We start from the raw sequence: 22,713 nt of genomic DNA on the forward strand, positions 1-22,713 counted from the left end.
TGGGGGCTGGTTCTGCCTGGAAATCCTCTCACTGGGCGGGCCTGCTCCTAGAAGCTGGCTATAGACAGGGCCTGCCCCCGCCTGAGGGAGCCAGGCTCCCGGGGAAAGTCTCTCCCTGTCCTGCCTTGGTCCCAGAAGCCGCCTGCGGGCTGGGGCCCTCCGCTGGGTTCAGGGCTTGGGGTTGGCTCTGTGTGGAAAAGCTCTCACTGGGCGGGCCTGCTCCAAGGAGCTGGCTGTGAATCTCAGGACTGCTTGGGGAATACTCTCGCTGCCCTGCCCTGCTCCGAGAAGCTGCCCCTGTCCAGCCTGCCATCTAGGCCGAGCTTCACCCGGTGGGAGAGACTCACCCCGTAGCTCTATGTTGGTCCGAGTCTCTCAATACCACTTCTTGAATCCTGAGTTCTGGAGCGACGGGAGATGCAGTCACCCTCTAGTCCGCCATCTTGGATTCCTTATTGCTTGTATTCTTGATAATTGTCATTCTGACTGGAGTGAGATGAAATCTTAGAGTAGTTTTGATTTGCATTTCTCTAATTGCTAGAGATGATGAATGTTTTTTCATATGTTTGTTGATCAATTGTGTTTCTTCTGTGAAGTGTCTGTTCAGTTCCTTTGCCCATTTATTGATAGGGTTATTTGGGGTTTTTTGGTGTTAAGTTTTTTGAGTTCTTTATATATCCTGGAGATTAGTGCTCTATCTGAGGTGCACTCTATCTGAGGTGCGTGTGGTAAAAATTTTCTCCCATTCTGTAGACTCTCTTCATGTTATTGTTTCCTTTGCTGAGAAGAAGCTTTTTAGTTTGAATCCATCCCATTTATTGATTCTTAATTTTACTTCTTGTACTCTAGAAGTCTTGTTAAGGAAGTCAGGTCCTAAGTCGATATGATAAAGATTTGGGCCTGCTTTTTCTTCTATTAGGTGCAGGGTCTCTGTTCTAGTGCCTAAGTCTTTGCTCCACTTTCAGTTGATTTTTGTGCAGGGCCAGATATAGAGGTTTAATTTCACTTTGTTACGTACAGATTTCCAATTTTCCTAGCACCATTCTTTGAGTAGACTATCTTTTCTCCAATGTTTGTTTTTGGCACCTTTGTCTAGTACAAGATAACTGTCTTTATGTGGGTTTGTCTCTGTTTCTTCTATTCTGTACCATTGGTCCACGTGTCTATTTTGGTGCCAGTACCATGCTATTTTTGTTACTATTGCTCTGTAGTATATAGTTCAAGGTCTGCTAGTGTGATACTTCCTGCTTCACTCTCCTTGCTAAGCCTTGGCTATTCTGGGTCTCTTATTTTTCCAAATGAATTTCATGATTAATTTTTTTTTATTTGTATGAAGAATGTCATTGGGATTTTAATAGGATTGTACTGAATCTGTATAACACTTTTGGTAGTATGGCCATTTGACAATATTAATTCTGCCTATCCAAGAGCATGGGAGATTGTTCCATCTTCTAAGGTCTTCTTCAATTTCTTTCTTTAGTGTTCTGTAGTTTTCATTGTAGATGTCTTTCACCTCTTTTGCTAGATTTATTTCCAATTATTTTATTTTTGTTGAGGCTACTGTGAATGGGGTGTTCTCCTAATTTCTCTTGCAGTGGATTTGTCACTTATGTATAGAAATGCATTTGATTTATGGGTATTGATTTTATATCTTGCTTCTTTGATGAATTCATTTATGATTTCCACAAGTATTCTGGTGTAATTTTTTTGGATCTTTTAAATATAGAATCATGTCTTTGGCAAACAGTGGTAGTTTGAGTTCTTCTCTTCCTATTCATATCCCTTTAATTTCTTTCATCTCTATGATTGCTCTGGCTAGGGTTTCAAGGACCATGTTAAATAGAAGTGGTGAAGTGGGGCATCTCTGTCTTGTTCCAGGTTTTAGAGAGAATGCTTTCAATTTTTCTCCATTTAGAATGATGTTGACCTTGGGTTTAACATAGATAGCTTTTAGAATGTTGAAGTATGTTTTGAACATGCAGGGGTGCTGTATTTTATCAAATGCTTTCTGCATCTATTGAGATAATCATGATTCTCATCTTTAAGTCTATTCATGTGATGATGTATTATGTTTATTGATTTCTATATGTTGAACCAAACTTGCATCCCAGGGATAAAACCCACTTGATCATGGTGCACTATCTTTTTAATATGTTTTTGTATGCAATTTGCCAGAATTTTATTGAGAATTTTTGCATCTGTGTTCATTAAGAATATTGATCTGAAGTTTTCTTTCTTTCATGTGTCTTTGTCTGATTTTGGTATCAGGGTGATACTAACCTCATAGAATGAGTTTGGAAGGATTCCCTCCTTTTTTATTTCATGGAATAATTTAAGGAGTATTGGTGTTAGTTCTTCTTTGAAGGTCTTGTAGAACGTGGCTGAGAATCCTTTTGGTTCCAGGCTTTTCTTGGTTGGTAGGCTTTTGATGGCATCTTCAATTTCATTGCTCAAATTGATCAGCATGTCTTCCTGATTCAGTTTGAGTAGATCATATCTCTAGAAATTTGTTGATGTCTTTGAGATTTTCTGTTTTATCTGAATATAAATTTTCAGAATAATTTCTAATTATCTTTGGTATTCAGTAGTGTCTGTTGTGATATTTCTTTTTTATCATGAATTTTAGTAATTTAAGTTTTCTCTCTTTTTCTTTTTGTTAGTATGGCTAGGGGTTTATCAATTTTATTGATTTTTTTTTTCAAAGAACCAACTTTTTGTTTTGTCAATTTTTTCAATTATTTTTGTTTCAATTTTATTGATTTCAGCTCTGATTTTAATTATTTCCTGTCTTCTGCTCTTTTTGGTGTTGATCTGTTCTTGTTTTTCTAGGGCTTTGAGATGTAATGTTAGGTCATTTATTTGTTGACTTTTGATTCTTTTCATGTATGAGTTCAATGTAATGAACTTTCCTCTTAGTACTGCCTTTATAGCATCCCAGAGATTTTGATATGTGGTATCAGTGTTCTCATTTATCTCTAAGCATTTTTTTAATTTCCTCTCTGATTTCTTCTGCTAACCATTTGTCATTCAATAACATGCTATTTCATCTCCAGATGTTGGAGTAGCTTCTATTTTTTATTTTATTGTTGATTTCTAGTTTCATTCCATTTTGATCAGCTAGAATGCAGGGTACTATTTCTATTTTTTTTGCATTTGCTGAGAGTTGCTTTGTGGCATAACATATGGTCTATTTTAGAGAAGGACCCATGAGCTGCTGGGAAGAAAGTGTATACGCTCAATGATGGATGAAATACTCTATATATGTTTGTTAAGTCTAAATCATTGGTTGTACTATTTAATTCTATAGTTTCTTTGTTTAGTTTTTGTTTGGAAGATCTATCCAGTGGTGACAGAGGTGTGTTAAAGTCACCCAGTATTATTGTGTTGTGGTCTACTTGATTCTTGAAATTGAGAAGAGTTTGTTTGATGAACATAGATGCTCCATTGTTTGGGGCATATATATTTAAAATTGTTATGTCTTGTTGATGTATGATTCCCTTAAGCAGTATGCAATGTCCTTCTTTATACCTTCTAACATTGGTTTGAAGTCCACTTTGTTCGATATCAGGATGGAAACCCCTGCTTGTTTATGCAGTCCATGTGAGTGATATGTTTTTCCCCAAACTTTCACCTTCAGTCTGTGGATGTCTATTCCTAGGAGGTGAGTCTCTTGAAGAAAGCATATTGTTGGATTTCTTTTTTTAATCCAATCTGCCAGTCTATGTCTTTTTATTGATGAATTTAGGCCATTAATATTCAAGGATATTATTGAGATATGATTTGTATTCCTGGCCATTTTGGTTTATTCTTGGGTTTTAACTTGACTTAGTTTCTCCTTGGATTGATATTTCCTTTAGTGTAGTTCCTCCCTTTGCTGGTCTTCATTGTTTGTTTGTTTTTTCCATTTCTTCCTCATGGAATATTTTGCTGAGAATGTTCTGTAGTGCAGGCTTTCTAGTTGTGAATTCTTTTAATTTTTGTTTATCATGGAAGTTTTTTATTTCATCTTCAAAGCTGAAACAATTTTGCTGGATATAAAATTCTCAGTTGGTGTCCATTTTCTTTCATAGCTTGATATGTTATTCCAGGATCTCCTGGCTTTGAGGATCTGGGTTGAGAAATCAGCTGAAATCCAAATTGGTTTCCTCCTATATGTAATTTGATTTTTTTATCTCACAGTCTTTAAAATTCTATCCTTATTTTGTATGTCAATCACTCTCATTATAATGTGCCTTGGTGTGGGTCTGCTGTAATTTTGTACATTTGGGGTCCTATAAGCCACTTGTAGTTGATGTTCCATTTCATTCTTTAGATTTGGGAAGTTTTCTGATATTATGTCATTGAAAAGATTGTGCATTCCTTTTGTTTGTATCTCCTTGCCTTCCTCTATGCCAATAAATCTTAAATTTTATCTTTTCATGTTATCCCATATTTCTTGGAAGTTCTGTTCATGGTTTATTACCGTCTTCTCTGTGAGGTTGACTTTATTTTCAAGAGTATATATTTTGTCTTCATTGTCTGAGTTTCTGTCTTCCAAGTGGTCTAGTCTGTTGGTGATACTTTCCTTTGAATTTTTAACTTGGTTTATTGTTTCCTTCATTTCAAGAATTTCTGCTTGATTCTTCTTTATAATCTCTTCCTCTTTATTGAAGTGATCTTTCACTTCTGGTATTTTCTCTCTGATATCATTCTTTATTTTGAAGATCAATCTAACTGTGCATTTTCTAAATCCCTTCTCTGACATTTCTTCTGCTGTGTTGTCTATGGATTCTATTGTTAGAATATCTTGGTTTGTTTGAGGTGCTCTGTTCCCTTGTTTTTTCATATTGTTTGTGTGTCTTCTCATCTAGCGGAATGGAAGCTGAGGCAGTACAGATTCTACCCTGTATTCTTATAGTGTCCCTGAAGGCTTCCAGCTCTTCACCTTTAAGGGGGAGGCCAACATTAACAGCACCAATGCAAACAATATGTCACCTTAAACCAAATGGCTCCTATTAAGGCGTTTATAGTTTTGTCACAATAAACAGAAATGAAGTGTTCAATTACTATCTATAGTATAAACAGTAAGTTTTCTAAAAGGGTTTACCATTTCAAATGATGGACGATGAGGGAACGGGAGAAGTGAAAGATGTGATGTTTAAGAGGAAGAAGATAGAGGTAAGAGTTTATAGTGAGGGTGAGGGAGGAATTTATAGAGGTTGGCTGTTAGTATGAGAGAAGTGAAAAAGAGAATCCAGGGAGACAGGTGAGAGAAAAAATACACACAGAATTAAAAAAAAAAAAAAAAAAGTAAAAATATAAGAATATACAACAAAACTGTAATATACTATTCAGACATCCCATTCCTCAATAAATTGATGCATGAAAAATATTTGGCTTCAAAGATGGTAGAAGTGTGAGAGAGAAGATGAAAAAAAAAGAAAAAGAAAGGAAAGTCTCAGTGGAAAATTGAATGATTGCTCCCATTGACTTTTAAAATTTTTCTGTTTTCCTTTTCCACCAATAGGTGGGGTTGTCTGAAGTTTGATGTTAGCTCCATTCCAGTGGGTACTGGACCCATTGGGTGGGCCAACCCATGAGAACCCAGCTACAATCTGATGTACCTGGGCTTCAGCTTCCCCAGGCCCCACCTTTCTGCAGTCCCAAGATCTCAATGCCCTTTTAGCTTGCAGAGAGACCACCAGGAAAGTGCTCACAAAGAGGATCGATCCTGCAAAGAGGCAGCCAAATGGCAGATACTACCACACTGAGCAGAAAGAACTCAGATGCAACCAGACCTGCAGGTACCCCAATATATCTCCAGGCCCTGGCATGAGTCCCCAGACCGAGGTGACCACGCCCCAAGATGGCAGTGGTGGCAGAGGCAAACCTGCAGGCCCTGGCTGGTGTCTCAAGATGGCAGTAGCTGTGTGTAACCAAACCTGTGGGTACTGTGACATGTCACTGGACTTCCAGGCAACAGCGGGCCACTGGAGATCTGATGGAGGTCTTTGGGTGGTCTGCAGACTACCTCCAGATGACTGGATGGTATGTCCTGCTGTGGGTGATGGGCAGGCAAGAGGCAGGCAAACAGGCAAATGGTGGACAATAGGCATTGGTCAGCAAGCTTTCTGCACTCAAAAGGCAGGTGATGTGCTGGCAGACAGTCGGCAATCATGGCAGACAAATGGGGAGTAAACTGCAGGGGATTTGTGGGCAGTGAAAAGTGCCTCACAGAGAAACAGTATTTCCTCTGATTGAATCCCAAAACATGGAGCGACAAAGAATGCAGCCACCCTCCAAGAATGGAGGAAGGAAGGACTGTATAGAGGGAAAAGAGGGGGGGGGGGGAAGGAAAAAAAAAACACAATGAATCAAACATTACCCTATGTAAATTTATGATTACACAAATGGTATGCCTTGACTCCATGTATAAACAGAGAAACAACATGTATCCCATTTGTTTACAAAAAAAAAAAAAAAAAAAGAAATACCTTCTTCAAAAAAAAAAAGAATGCAGCCACCCTCTAGTCCACCATCTTGGATCCTCCATATGTCCTTTTTCTAATAATAGTTGTCTAGTATAAGAATACTGGGGATATTTGTCGGTTCTTCCATTCAATTCTTCATTTTCCTTTTTCTTTTAGTACTGCTTACTGTGTTACAGGCACTCTTCTGGGCCCTCAGGGATACTGGTGACCAAGGTAGATTTCTGTTCTCATGTAGCTTTTGTTTCAGAGATGCAATGTTCTTCCTTAGGATACAAAATAGAAAAATATGGCTAAACCTTGGACTATTGAAAATATTGTGAAGATCACCAAGGGAATATGGAAAGATACTGTTGCCCAACAACATTCAACTACAGCCTGATTGGATATTTAATAATATTTTTAAAAGGTACATATCATTTGGAACTGGTGATCAGCAATATACGAAATAACCCCTAATGAGCTGGTGAGTAGGTGTTACAGATGGATGACATGAGCCCTTGGTAGCATCTTACTCCTCTTCTGAGGGAAGTCTGGCCTCTAATGGAGATTGGCCTGTGGGAGAGTTACTGATAAAGATGTGCTATTGTCATTCTGGTCACAAACATGAGTGTCCATGAGTGTGCCTAACATGAGTCTTTACCTCAGAAATTGTAAATGGAGTTGTGTGCCTGTGGGGCAAGAAACTGGTCTTGGATAGTATGGGGCAATTGTCCCCATAGAGTGACTCCAGCGACTCGATGGGGGTGGCTAGCAGACTTTGCCCACGAGATGGATGGCTTTAGGAAAGTTCTCTTTCCAATCAGGAACTTGAATTCATCAATAATCACAAGATATTTTGGAGACATTTCTTTAACTATCCATAGGAAGATATTAATGATTTAAGATGTCAGATAGGAACTGGACATTTCAAGGCTTATAAGAAATCATTTTTTTAAAACTGGCTGACATAGCTGTCAGAACAGACTGGAAATGTGCAGGAGAATCAAACCCACAACTTTTGATCCTCTTGTAAGTGCAGTTGCCTCTGGGAAGCTGTCCTTATTTAGCAGAATTAGACTAGGTTGAGCAATGGGATGCAGAGGCCTGGCTTCTAGGAACTGTAGGGAAGTATGTGGCGCTGCGTGGGAGTGGTTCCCTGTCTCCTTCTGGAATTTTCCCTCTAACAGGATGACTCGCCTAACTCCACCCTATCCTGTCCATCACAGAAGAAGCTCCTCCCAGTCCTTGCCCCCTTTTACCTGCATATTATAAATAAAGGACAGTTGGGCCACTCAGTTGTTATAAAGAGGCCAGAGTTGGTATGGCCCGACCCTGTCACACCCCCCTCATAAAAAGACTGTTGGCTCTCATGTGTTTATTGAGTGGATAAGTTTTTTGGGCAATAGATAGAAAAACCGCCAACATCCTCCTCTGGCAGTTAACCCTTTCCTCCTCCACGTTGGACTTGGCAGAGAGGACCCGCACAGTTGCCCACGCTGTCAGCAGGAAGACAGGCCAGCACAGCCAATCAGTGGTTTTTGGGTATTTTTTGTTACCAGGGATTGAACCCAGGACACCTAAACATTGAGACACACCCAGTCCTTTTTTTTTTTTTATTTTGAGACAGGGTGCTAAGTTGCTTAGGACATCACTAGATTGTTGAGGCTGGCTTTGTACTTGGAATTCTCCTACCTCAACCTCCCAAGTCCCTGGGATTACAGGCTAGTGCCACCACTCCTGGCCCAATGGGGGTTTTTAAATTAAATCAACAGTCATTTCTCATTTATTCCATAAAGGTAAAATAGTGAGCAAGATCAAAACAGAAACACTCAGCTATTCAGTCTTGTCTCCCTTTTTTGCAAAATTGAAAAGAAACCAGATAAGTACATTTGAATTTGGCATAAAGGGGATTTGGAATATTTATCAGAGTGTTAAATATTAGTTATCTGAGAACAAAGCTAGCAACTCTTGCCAAGTTCAGCAAAAATATACAAAGCATTTGATAAATATTGAATTATCCTTCAGGGCCAATAGCTCATTTTTTAATAGAATCTTTGAAATTGAAGTCCATCACAAAGTACAATTTTTAAAATATGCTGTCTTGTTCTTCGTCTCAGCATAGGGAAGAGCTTTTGCCTACTTTTATACCATAACCTTGAGCAATTTTTCTGTTGAATGAGAAGGGAAAAAGTTTGAACATATCCAAAGAAATGTAGTTTAAAACAATAGGCTGTCTATAAAATGGTGTGGTCCTGTCAGATATATTGTACATACTGCTCTCAAGGAAGGACAATGTGTCAAAGACGTTAAATGAGATTATGGCAATTATTTTAGAAATTTGTAGCAAAATGGAGACTATTTAAGCATCTAAAAATATTGATGATAGTTTTCCTAAATTTGACTGCATGTTAAGATCATGAGAGGGATGGTGAGGTCACTGTAAAAAATACTGAGTCCCGAGTTCATCCCTCAGATTTCAGCTGCCCACTTGATTATAATCTTTGATGGAGGTTAAAACCCACTGTCCTTCAATAATTATGGAAATAAAATCATCAAAGTTCTAGAAAATCTCAGCTACTTAGCGAGACCCCGTCTCAAAATAAAAAATAAAAAAAGAGGCTGGGGATGTGGCTCAGCGGTTAAATACCCCTGGATTCAACCCCTAGTACCCCCCACCCTGCCAAAAAAGTTCTAGAAAATCAAAATGCGTTTAGGTTTAGATTAGGTTGTCAGATAAAATAGAGGATGCCTCACTAGATTTGAATTTCAGGTAAACAACAACTACATTTTTAGTATAAATATGTCTCCAACATTCATAGGCACCCTATGGTTTTATTTGCCTAATCTGGCAATGCTAATTTATCATTTTTTAATTAAAAAATTATTATTACCTACTATTGGAGATAAACAAAGACATCTGTGATTTAAAGCAAAACAAATCAAAAACTATGTAGAGGTGTTAGAGGTTCTCTGGTCCTGGGGTCCCAAAGCAGCTCACTTGTCCTTCAGACTTTTGGAATTCACCTTGTGTTCTCTTTTGCCTCATTATGTTCAAGGTTTATATTGGTCCTTAACAGAGAAGATAGAGAAACTAGGCTCTGTCATCCTGCTTGGACTAGAAGCAGACTGTGCCTCTGTTATTATTTTTCAATATTTATGTTTTAAATCTGTATTTCTTAAAAATTTTTGTTTCTACATGTTTGTATACAATTTCCTTAAAAAGTGTATAGTTTTTCTTCAACTTGATATGGTGAAGCACTCCTGAGAAGCAAGAACTTCATATGTACATGAATATTTTTACATATACACATAATTATCCCATAAATAGACAATTGCATGCAGATTTATGAAAATGTTTATAAAACCAGGTAACTTTTGTGGAGGGAGCCCTATTGTCTCAGCCTAGCATGGATGACATTAGAGATGCCTCTTGACCTTGCAGTGCCCTTGATCCAATGTCCCATCATTACTTTTTTTGACCAAAAAAATAAAAATGTGCTGTTTGCATATTTGATTAAAATATGAAACTAGGAGATAGTTATTACTAGCATTGTATATTTCCTCCCAATCTGTAAATAAGTAAGTAAAGATAGGTGGTGATCTAGGAATCACACATTACTAGGAGGCTTGGTAATGAAAGCAGAACTCTCATATCTGCTTTCTTAGCCAGATACAGTGGTACATGCTTCTAATCATGGCTACCCAGAGGCTGAGGCAGGAGGATGGCAAGTTTGCAACTTAGGGAGACCCTAGGGTCTCAAAATTAAATAAAAAGGGCTAGGATGTTGTTCAGTGGTAGAGTATTTGCCTAGCATGCACAGGCCCTGGGTTCAACTTCTGTTAACCCACAAATACACACACACACACACACACACACACAAATACAAAAGCTGCTTTGCCCTGATCTCAGCGCCTGCCTAGGTACTCAAAGGTAAGTCCAATGACAATCTCAGCTGCACATGGTGCTGTTCCCTCACTTCAGTAACAATTTTCCTTAACCATTTATTAAATAATGTATCTTTTCCCATTCATTTGACCCCCAACATTGTTCCTGCCCTCAAAAAATATTTTGTAAAATTTACCACCTATTATAATTTTTTTGTTTGTTTGTTTGTGTGTTTTTGAGACAGTCTCACTATGTTGTCCAGGCTGGCCTCAAACTCCTAGGATCAAGTCACCCTCCTGCTTCAGTGTCCTGAGGAGTTGGAATTACAGTCACTCACCACTGTACCTGGTTACTACCCATTCTAGATTAAATTAAAACATTTAGTGAACAAGAAATGAGATGCTATCCTAACATAATGAAGATTATATATCTTAAACTAATGGTGAAAATTAAAATATCTTTGTATTTCTGAAATAAATTATAAGTTTTATGTCAGCCTCTAGTGTTTCACCTATAATTTGTTGTTGTAAATTATGTTGATTTTCTAATGAAACTGTGACCAATCCGCTGAGGGCTGTTTTGTTCAATTTGGATAGAAATCACGAAAAGGCAACATGCAGCTAGTGCTAGAGGTTCCAAGTTCCTAGGACTAATGGTTCTCTGCTCTTAGTGTCACAGCTCTGAGCTTTGAATACCAACAGCTCCCAGCAGCTGGGACAGCTCTCACAGTTGCTCTTGGCAGCTCCTTAGCAGTCAGAGCTAGCAGCTCTCAGCAGCTTTCTGCAGCTTTCTGGATGTAACTCTCTGAAGCTCTTCTGCAGCTTTCTGGCTGCTAAGTATTTTCGGAGGTAGCAGCCCTTGGTGTAACCAGTTCTTAGTGCAACCAGTTCAACCCACTATGCACAAGACAGAAATCACAAATAAGCAATAAAGTATTTAAACAAGTCTTCACTGGGGCCTATGCTGCAGCATCTGGTGGAAGGAGCATTTGTCAGTGCACAGGACAGAAGTCCCAGGATGGGCCAATGAGGATGAGAGGTGTATTGTGTTTTACAGACAAAGAAGATTTGCTGCACGTGTGCAGTCTGCATGGGGGAGGTTCTTCTATCAGAACCAAATAAAGACATCTGAAACAGCTGCTTAGGTGGGTAGGAACATCCAGCTTGGCTGGGGAGGGAAGCGGAGTCATTCAGGGACATTCATGGAACATTCAAATCTTCTTCAGCCAAGAAAAATCATCTGGAACTATCTCAAAGCACCTGTACTGGCTATAGCTATCATGATAATAGCTCATCCAGACCCTGGTTTCCACAGAAATGGGAGATGTTGGGCTATGGGGAGGGTTGGAGGGACTGAAGTCAGTTCTGCTTCCCACTCCTAAAGGACTTCAGGAGCCCTGGCAGTGTCAGTCATAGCCTGGCTGGGCTCGGGGCTGTCAGGAGAACAGTAGTGGCCCCCACTCCTACCCAGCCTGGGGCAGTTGTTACCCCAGTGGCCAGGTGGCTGCAGCAGTGAGCACAAAGGTCAGGAGCAACTGCAGACTCCCTGTGGCTATGTTTCCTTATCCTTCCAAGGTGGTTGGGGCTGGCATCCAGTATTGCCAGTGGTGCAGCCCCATATCTGATTCCTGACCTATCTCCACCTGATCTTGTAGGTCCAGCTAAGCTGTCTGACTGCACCCCAGGGTGGCAAGAGCTGCAGGCAAGCAGCCAGCATCTGGGAGGGGTTTGACAGCTGTCAGTGCAATGGCCAAGCCTCTGACTCTTGCTTCTGCCAATTTCTGAGAGCTTTCATTAAAAATGAAATGGGAAAGTATCTTTAAAACATCCTCAAAGCAGTGATAGGAAGTGGAGTTTGCGTTAATGATGATCTAATTGCAAAGAACTTTGCTTGTTATGTATTGCCCACACAGAATAAAAACCATGATGCTTTAGAAAAACCAAGACCCAATATAAAGTTACCAAACTTCTCCAGCAAACTCAAGCAAGCGCTTATTCCCTAGCCAACACTCTGACAAGAAAAGTATTTCCTTGGGGAAGGTTGGACCACAGCCAAGGTTTGTCTAATTTAGCAAATGCTTCTAGGGCATTTCCAAAGTTTCAGCACTTGGCTAGCATCTCTGGGGACCCTTCTCCATTTAGATTTCATCCTGAAATCCCTTACTATCTCATTAGATCTTTATGGCTTTAAAGAATTTGTTAGTATGTACTACCAATCATTTCAAAGTCATTCTTTCTTTCAGCAGAAGGGGTTGGTTTGAAAAACCTAGCCCGCCATATTATTGGAAATGGAGGTCTGCTTTTATAATTAAAATATTACATCTAAGAGTTTTTATTCCCTTTCTCTTTCCTTAAGTATTAGGTATCTGTTGTGTGTTTCTTAATTAGAAATTTCCAGAGCATTCTTTTTTAAAAAAATTTTTTTAGCTGTTGATGAATCTTTATTTTATATATTCATTTATATGTGGTGCTGAGGATCGAACCCAGTGCCTCACACATGCTAGGCAAGTGCTCCACCACTGAGCCACAACCCCAGCCCTCCAGAGCATTCTTATTTTTTTTTTTTTCCTCCAAAGAAAACAACACTTGGTCAACTTACAACTCAAATGGCTTTTACTTCATAATTCTTTAATTTTTACTTTTATATTTCTTATTTCCTTTCTTTTTTTCGGGGGGGGGGGGTAGGGGTTACTTTTCCTAACTTATTGAGTTGAATACTTGTTCAATTAAGGCTTTCATTTTTAAACAATGGAAATATTTAAATAATGGATTTGGTTTTAAGTGCAATGAGTTTTATTATTTTAATCTTCTTTTTCTAGAATATTGGTAATTACAATTTTTATTTCCTTTTTGTCCTAAGACTTACATGACATAGTGCCCCTCCCAAATTTTCAAATGATTGCTTTTCCCCTTGTTTAATAATTTCTTATTAATTTGTATTACATTTTATTATTTTTAAAGAAAGTGGTTTGTTTTCAATTGTGTTTTTAAATGGCTGAGTTTTACATGCCCAAATACATTATCAATTTTACCACATATTCTGTAGATTCTTTTCAAAAAGAATCACATGTAGTTTCTAATTTTCAAGATAGACATAAACATAGGTAGGTAGATAGATATTATTAATCTTTTAAAAGTATAGTCTTATGGCCAGTGGATCTGTCAGGCCATTAATCCAAATGACAGAGGTATAAAGTAAAAATCTTTCTTAGGAGTAATATATCTAAGCATATTATTTTCTAAATGTGAAGATATTTCCCTTACTTTAGGATGCTTAGTTTTTTTTTTTTTTTCCCCCCCAATGGCTTGGATGGCTGAGGCAGGAGGATCACGAGTTCAAAGCCATCCTCAGTAATTTGTTGAGACCCTAAGCAACGCAGTGAGAACTTGTCTCTAAATAAGAAAAGAAAAGAAAGAAAGAAAGAAAGAAAGAAAGAAAGAAAGAAAGAAAGAAAAGAAAGAAAGAAAAAAGAAAGAAAGAAAGAAAAAGAAAGAAAGAAAGTAAAAGAAAAATATACCTATATGGGTGGGGGATGTGGCTCAGTACTTAAACACCCCTGGATTCATTCCCTGGTACAAAAAAAAAAAAAAAAAAAAAAGAATACATAATATTTTTACTAATGATACTTGAAAGAGTAAAGCATATGGTTGTTGTCTACAAGATTTTCTCTGTCAAATTTTTCTTCCCCCCCTCTCCTACGCTAAATACATATTAACTATGTCTTTCTGTGCCTTGTCTCTCTGGTATGAATCAGGATGGGGGTGCTTTGTTTGTTTTTAAAGCTTTGGTCTGTCACTCATGTCAATTTCTTTCCAACCATCGTGTATTTAAGAAAAACAGGCAAGACTGTAGTTCTAAGTAGGACTTTGGAAATTGTCTCTGTCACTCTAATAAATCAAGAAGTAATAAACAAGGTTAAAATAAAAGTAGAGGTGGTTTTTACCTGGGTACAGAATGGATTTTGCATACTGGGAGACACAGGTTCAGCTGAAAGTCAGTGTTCCACCAAGGGAAGGAAGACTGGAGTTTTAAATGGAAAAAGGGAGACAATGGGGAGAGGTGAAGTAACTTAAGATTGAACCATTTTCTTTTGACACTGTTAGTTTTCAAGTTGTTGGGAACAAACAGATTGGTGCTGGTGGATGATTATACATTAAACATGATTGTTGCGGCAGGGGTGGAGGGGGGATCATTAGTAAGCAATAAATCTTTCCAGATCTCAGCAAGTTAATAGGAGCCTTAGGATTGGAAAAGTAAGATAGTTTCTCAGAAAATTTGAAAACAGTGTGTGTAAACAAATGTGCGTGTAGTGGGGGTGGAGCACATAATTTCATCACTCCAAGGCCAACCACTATTAGTTTTGCTTGTTTTCTTTTCATATTTTTCTGTAATTGTTTTACATAAGTGAGATAACTGACCTCACTTATATTCTAACTTTTATACTACAATATTATAGATATTTTCTATTATTAAAAAGTATTCAGGGCTGGGGAGATAGCTCAGCTGGTAGAGTGCTTGCCTCACAAACACAAGGCCCTGAGTTCAATCCCCAGTACCGCAAAAAAAAAAAAAAAAAAAAAAAAAAAAATTTCAACAAAATTACCTGTAAATGCTTGAATAATAATTTCTTTATACAATTTTTTAATTTTTCTTTTTAGTTATACGTGACAGTAGAATGTATTTTGACATATCCTACTTACATGGAGTAGTATAACTTCCCATTCTTGTGGTTGTATATGGTACAGAGTTACACTGGTCTTTTGTTTGTATATGAACATAGGAAAGTTATGTCCGATTTCATTTTACTGTTGGATAATAATTTCATCACTTAATATTCTTTTAATATTAGGTTGTAATTTCTCATATCTTTGTATTATTAATGATGCTTCAATGAGTTTTCTCATTACACAGTGTATCTTGAACTTTTGGGTGCATCTGACATACCGGGAACCCTGTTCCCTGTTTCTAATTCAGTAAATCTGGTGGGGACCCAAAGAATTTGCATGTCTAACAATTTCAGGTGAAATTGACACTGCTGGTCCTGGGATCAAACTTTGAGCATTGCTGTAATAACAGAATGTGTAATGATTTGCTTCAATAATTTCTGAAAAGTAATGCTTCCTTCCCTAGTTGCTCGATATTGCAGGGGAAGAGATAGTGCTTATTCTAGTTAGAAAAGTAAGTAGTGATATCTTTTGAAGTGTTCTCAAATCCTTTAGTCCCTGGTTTTTGCTCACCCATTTGCACTTACTGTGGAATCTTACTGGAGCACTTAGCCGTTTGACCCTGGGCTACATTCCTATACAGCTGGTCTCACTTTGTTTTTAAGTCACCTGCTGTCATTTAATTCATTTCCTTTGGTGTTTTCCTTCCTGTGGAAAGTCTTTGACATCTGTCCCATATGCTTCTTTATGAATACAAAGGCTCATCTTTTATCTTTTTAACTTTTATGAGTCAATTTCCTTTTTTGTAGTGGTGATCTTTTGTTTTTGAAAGACAGACTACAATTCCTTATGACTGCTTTTGAATTCTTATATTTTAAACACCTTTAATTACATTCTTTTGACATTTATAGTCAGGCCTGAGCCTGAATATACAGTCAAATACTCTCAGCACACAGCTTCTCACTTCGTTGGCACCATCATGTGGTGAAATTGTGTATTGCATTGGAAAATTTGCCTATGTGGTGCCATTATAGTATATGACATTGATAGATAATATTGAAGTTAGAGAAATTAGATTGCATTGGGGGATCCAAAATACTCCTGTTACTTAGTAAATGCACAGATAAAATGGGAGATAGTAAACATCAGTGATTAAGCATAAGGACACTGGAGTCAAGCTGAGCTCAAAGCCAGACTAATTATCGCATGATCTCAGATACCCTGGTTAATCTCCTTGAGCCTTGGTTTCCTTGTATGCAAAATGGGGGTTCCAGTAGCATCTATTTCACAGGGATATTGAGAGGAACAAACAGTAGTATGATATTCTTGTGAGCAAAGCAGGTGTCCAATGATTCAATAATCTTAGCTGTAATAAACTGTGAACAAACCGTCACATCTGGTTTTCCTTTTATGTTCAAACTAAAGTTTCAGAAAAGAAGACTTTCACTGAGATTTTAGAAAATTATGCCAAATTTTATAATTATTTTCAGAATGATCAAAAGTAGCATAAAGTTTTAAAATTGCAAAACAGAGACTGAAAAAAATCAATTCAATAAAAATGCTTTTTTAGAAAAATGGGTCTTCTGAACTCTACTTACAAAGTTAAAGTTGAAAATTTGTCTTGTTAAATTAAGTATAATTGACCATCAAAATACAGGGAAAAGTAACCTAAGAACTTCTCAAGTTTCAAAAATATTTTTAATATTAAAAAATGATTTAGAATTCCAAATCCTCCCGAAGGTCTATTAAAGAGAAACTTAAACTTTGCCTAAATCCTTAGGGCAACTCTGGGTATTGGAAACTTTGATATTAAAATGAATTTTTATTGTTCTTATAATAGGATGAAATATTTAAAGTCAGAGAGGAAAGCATAGAGATTCCCCCTCCCTTTCTTTAAAACCTTGCATCTTCATTAAACAGAATGAGTCATCTTGCCAGAACCAGAGTCTTACGTTCAGTTTCCCAACTGTAGTGTCCCCAGTTAGCATTGTTCAATGAATTTTTGTATGCCATTATGCAAATGTAGTCTATGTTCATTATCTTTCTACTTATTAAATTCATCAAAAGCTGTCCAGGAACAGATTTTTTGTTTTGTCAACTACACCCACCACCTTGTTCCCAGATTTTTTTTTTCCTCAGTGTTTTCAGTCTGTGAGGGAAGCAAGAAATGGGAACAATTTCATGCATTTTAAATATGCTGTAACTGTTTCAGTACAATGTTCAAGGACAGAACAGCCATCTGCAGTTGCTTCCAGCATAGTCCAATCACAGGACAGTGCCAGGTTAGTGCAGCTGGTTAGAATGTGGCACTAATGTTTCCATAATCATTTCCCAAGTGTAACAACTGGCTGCACAGAGAGGAAAAATGCCTTGGTGTCACCCTGAGCTTCTGAGGTCAGCAATCTGGAAAATTTGTGCCTTTGATTGCTGAGATTTGGGGATTTTCCAGTTCTTATCCTATGACTTCACTCATTTTAATTATTAATTCTTACGGATTTTGAAGATTTTCTACATGGACAATCTATAAAGACAATTTAGTATTTTTTCCCCATATGATGGATTAACCACTGAACCACATCCCCAGCCCTTTTTTATTTTTTATTTTGAGACAGGGTCTCACTGAGTTGCTTAGGGCCTTGGTAAGTTTCTGAGCCTGGCTTTGAACTCTTCCTGCCTCAGCCTTCCCAGCCACTGGGATTACAGGTGTGCACCACCACACCTGGCGGTAGTCTTTTAAAACAAAAAAATTTTTTTTTCCTTACAGAGAGCATTGTGAATACAGTTTAACTATTTCTAATCTTTATAATTTTTCCAAGTAAAAGACTTGTGAAAACCAAGTTAACTAGAAGTGGTGAGAGAAGGCAGTTTCACTTTGCTCCCAGTCCTGGGAATACTTCACTTCATAATAAGCATGATAGGAACTACTAGTCTCTCTCAAGTTTTTATTATAAAATGAAGTTCTCTTTTATTTCCAGTTTTGTGGCTGTTTCATCAAAAGTTGGCAAAAAAAATTGTTAAATGCTTATTTTTTTGCATCTTTGAAAGGATCATATGATTTTTTTTCTCCTTTATTAATGTGGTAAATTACATGGTTTATTAAACTTGGGAAATCTTGCATTTTGGGATAATACCCGCTTAGTCATTTCCTATCTTCTATATTGCAGCATTCAATTTGCTGGTATTTAGTATAGGAATTTTACATCTCTATTCAGGACATTTTCCTCTGTGATTTTTTTTCTCCTTCTAATGCCTTTGTCAGTTTTCCTTGGAGGGTTGTGCTCTCATTGTTCTCTCCTCCTCTGTTTCTCAGAGTTTACGTGATTAACATTATATGTTCTTTAAATGTTTGATAGGTTTCACCAGAGAAACCATTTGGGCCGAGTTTTCTTTGTAAAGTATTTTTAAATTATGACTTCAAATTCTGTAACAGATATGCAAGTCCTCAGATTTCACTTCTTCAGTTTTGGTAATTTGCTTTTCAAATAATTGTTATCAGATTTTAGTAGTATAAAATTGTTATATTCTTTTATGATTTTGATTAGGATTTTTTCAGCCTTAGCATTATTGATATCTGAGGCCAGCAAGTTGCAGGGGGGGGGTCTGTTCTGTGCACTGCAGAGTGCTTCCCTGCTTCCCTGGCTTCATCCACGGTGACAACCACAAAGGTTTCCAGGCATTGCCAAATGTGACCAGGGCAGGCCACCACTGTTAAGAAACAGAGGCTCTTCTTTTAATGTCTGTAGAATCTTTAGTCTTCCTCCCTTTCAGATCATTGGTAATCTGTCTTGTTCTGCTAGTTCTGTAGACTATATAGAAGCAGGATGTCTACTGTACTATGAATTGGATTTGGCTAGTGCACCAGTTTTCTGGTCTTTAGATCATCAATTCTTTCTTCTTTCCTAATAAAGGCATTAAGAAACTATAAATTTCTCTGTAATACTTTGGTTACATTCCATAAATTCTGAAATATCATGTTGATGGAATATTAGCCAATTAGTGATTATGGAGAATATGTGTTTATCTACAGAGATAACATGTGAGCATTAAGTATTATTCCAACAAAATGGCTACAAATAGGCTAGATTTTTGTGAGTCAAACAAAGAAGAACATTAATATAATCACACAACCAAATGTGGTTTGTCGCATAAATCAAATACACTCTTTCAACAAATTGATTCAGATTCTCATAGTCTTCCCCCTAAGAAAAGCCAGTCTGCAACAGCCAAAACATTTACCAGGACAAGAAAATTATGATTTTACTGTACCTTAGTGGGTACTGATTTGCTGCCACCTGCTGGGAACCAGAAATGGGTTCCCAGCGTCCTAAAAGGTGAAGAGCGATGACTTAAAAGTTGTAAACTTTGCCTATGTCATATACCTAAACATACTATAGATATTTTGGGGTCTGAAATAAATCAAAAGTTAGAATAAAAAACCTGTATATAAGAAAGTCTGATGAGTCTATAAAAATGAAGAGTGTATTCTTTCCCATCTAACAGAAATTAGATAGCATATTTGCATATTCCATGAAATGATTTACAATGAAATTCCTTAAATGATGTGCCATACAAGTACTGATAAAGTATTTGTTTAAAGATAAATGAAGGTAATTAACTACTTGACTGGGACTAATGGAGAAACTTAAGTGCTAAAGAACCACTCTTACGAGAAGATGAGTTATGAAGTAATACTAAATTGAATGAAAATGATTGTGGTAGACAGAATAACAGCCCTTCAAAGACCTCCATGCCCCCATTCCTGTTGCTTAGAGTAGAACCAAGAACCGTAGGGATTACTGATATTCAGGAGAGACTGTTTGCTTGGACTAGGAAAATTGTTTTAAGGCTAGTCATTCTTTTCATTCTGTTTTCTTCCTTTTTGCATGGGAATGGCTGCAACTGCTATCCCATGCCTGTTCTACCACTGTATTTTGAGAGCAGAAAATTCATCTTCTAGTTTCACAGTTCCAGATGGAGATTTTACCTCAGGGCCTTGACCATCCCTAACTTTAATTTGGAACGTTCAAGATTTAGATGAGATGCTGTAATGTGTGAGAATTAGGGGGTTTTGGGAGAGTGAATGAATGCTGCATGAGAACAGACATGAATCTTGGTGGACTAGTTAAGACTATGGAAGAGATTTGCCCCCAGATTTCCACACCCTAATCATCAGAACCTGTGAATGAGTCACCTTGCAAGGGAAAGGGGACTTTGTAGGTGTGATTAAAGACTTTGAGATGGGAAGATTACCCAGGTGAACCCAATTTAATCATACCAACATGTAAAAGTGGAGAATCTTTGACTAATGGTACTGGCTTTGAAGATGGAGGAAGAAGGACATGAACCAAGGAACGTAAGTAGCTTCCAGAAGTCGTAAAAGGCGAAGAAATATTCCCCACTACAACTCAAGAAAGGAACATCTTTGACTTCAGCCCACTAAGGCCTGTGTTGGACTTCAGACCTACAGAACTGTTAGATAATAAATTTGTATTCTTTTAAACCACAGTGTCAGTCAGCTTTTCATCACTGTGAACAAAAGACCTCACATGTATGGCAACTTTTTATAGCAGTGATAAAATAATGAGTAGTTACCATGTTCCAGCATTACACCAAGAACATCCCATCTTACTTCAGAAAGAAAACTAAAACATATCTGAGCATAACACATAATCCAATTCTGGATTACCTTCCTGACTTACCTCCTACTCTTTCCCCCCTTGCTTATAGTATTCACTCTGGTCTCCTGGCGGTTCTTTAAACATCAAAAATGCTCTTGAACTTCAGTATTTGCTGTCCCTTTTTAAAAATAGCATATTCTTTCCTCAGTCACAACTCACTACATCACTTTCTCAGGCCTTCTTTGTTCACCCTGTGCAGAATACAATAGGCCCAGTTTTACCTGGCACTGACCTTAGAACCCTGGCTCATTATTCTACATAGCAGTTATCACTCTACCACAGAGCTACATCTCCAGTCCTTTTTTATTTTTTGAGACAGGGTCACGCTAAGTTGCCCTGGTTGGCCTTGAACTTGTGATCCTCCTGCTTCAGGCTCTGCTGGGATTACAGGTGTGCACCACCACACGCAGCTTTACTCATTTGACTCTGCTTTCTCATATCCCAAATGTAAGCTCTGTGTGGGCAGGGACTATCTGTTAGTGACAGTTGTTATCTCCAGAACAGCACAATCGACCTCTGTATCCAAAAACCTGCACCTGTACTTTACGTACACACGCGTTTTGTCATTTATTCAACAAACAAGTCTTTACATAGCATTTACATTGCACTAGGTGTTATAAGTAATTTACATGTGACTTAAAGTACACAGAAGCAAGTGTGTATGTTATATGCAACTATGTCATCTAATATAAGAGACTTGAGCATATTTGGATTTTGGTATCCTCGGTGAGTCTTGGAACCTGTATAATATATGGCACATCATAACCATCCAATATTTATGGAAATAAATGGACACTTAAAAAATTACAATTTGTCAACAGATTACAACAATTCATTATTAAACTTCTGCAACATACACTGCACCAAGCAGTGATTATCAAATGACATACATTAACATTACTTGTTGATAAATAGCCTTGGTGTAGATTAAATATTATGCCTTTAAGAATGAGGTCATTTCTCAAGTGGCTTCATGTTCTTAGACATGAAGAACATTTCTTAAGGTAAAATTATAAGAAAACTATTGTACAGATGAAATTTTTACTCTTACGAATAAACATAATGTTTTATTACATAATGCTAATACAGTTTGTTTCCAGCTTTTATTTTGAAAAAAATTCAAACTCATGTTAAAAGAACACCCATTTGTTAGGAACTTGGACTACCAATTTGTTAACATAATGCCCTATTTTCTCTCTCCACACTTTTTTTGGTCTAGATTATATAAAAGAAATTCACAGACATTTCGATTTCAGTGCTAAGAACTTGAGCATACATCTCCTAAAAACAAAAGGATTCTTCTAAAATCATTATCAAAATTATTCCTTATAAGTAAATTCCTTAAGTCAATAATATATAATGCTTCATGTTCAAATTTTTTAAATCTTTAATTCTAACCAGGAGAGTTTACAGTTGCCTTAAATATACTTATCCCCATTTGCTACTGTTGTTCCTTGTCTTTCATGATACTGATGTTACTGCAAAGTCCAAATGGATCACATTTTAAGTTTACCTCAAATGTTTTCTCAAGATGAGATCTGACTAAACATTTAGGGAAGAATGCTACATAGATGTACTTCTTGGTCTCAGACAGGTTCATGTTTCCTCTAGTATTGGTGACGCCAACTATTTTTTTCCTGAAGCACCTACTAACATTTTGCAAAGAATACAATTTCAGGAACACCTTTATAATTTTAAAAAGCTACATGCACTAGTGTTTCATTAGTCTGTAGAATAAAAAGGAGTTAAGGATTAAAAACTCAGTTTTTAATTAACAAACTTCGTCATTTACTTAGACAATGCAAACTAATCTTTTAAAAACTTAAACATTTATCAAAAAAAGAAAAAAAAAATTGTACAGATGAACAAGCCCAAGCTTAAAGAAACAAAATTAAACTGTCCTGGTCCTTACTATATTTGTGTTCAGTAGCTGAACTTTGAGATGTGGTCTGACCACTTCCACAATCTCTCCAATCTTCTGCTTCACTTTGTTTTAATTTTCTGTACCTGACTACTATTGGGTCTCCAAATACTCT

Source organism: Sciurus vulgaris, assembly GCF_902686455.1.
Source record: "Sciurus vulgaris genome assembly, chromosome: 9".
NCBI lineage: Eukaryota > Metazoa > Chordata > Mammalia > Rodentia > Sciuridae > Sciurus > Sciurus vulgaris.